The sequence below is a fragment of the Urocampus carinirostris genome, chromosome 3 (assembly GCF_059441175.1).
Source record: "Urocampus carinirostris isolate Australia breed hairy pipefish chromosome 3, RoL_Ucar_1.0, whole genome shotgun sequence".
NCBI classification, from domain to species: domain Eukaryota; kingdom Metazoa; phylum Chordata; class Actinopteri; order Syngnathiformes; family Syngnathidae; genus Urocampus; species Urocampus carinirostris.
In genome coordinates, this window is record NC_142351.1 from 7,174,822 (window position 1) to 7,175,057 (window position 236).

The following is a 236-nucleotide window of genomic DNA, read 5'->3' on the forward strand; positions in this document are numbered from 1 at the left end:
CGGTTCCGCTTGGCCCTGCGAAGTCACTTATAGTTTGAGTCCAGTAGATGTCGCTGTAAGCTTGGAGTCTGCAGTTACGTTAATGTTTGGATGGAAAAATCAGGGCGTGTTATTGATGTAAAGATTCTCACCAGAGAATCAATTTAGCTTTTTAACCTAACCAGTGCATTAGTGGCGATGTTATTGTTTATTATGCATTCATTATGTATCATTGTTTGCTTGTTTAACTTATTCAT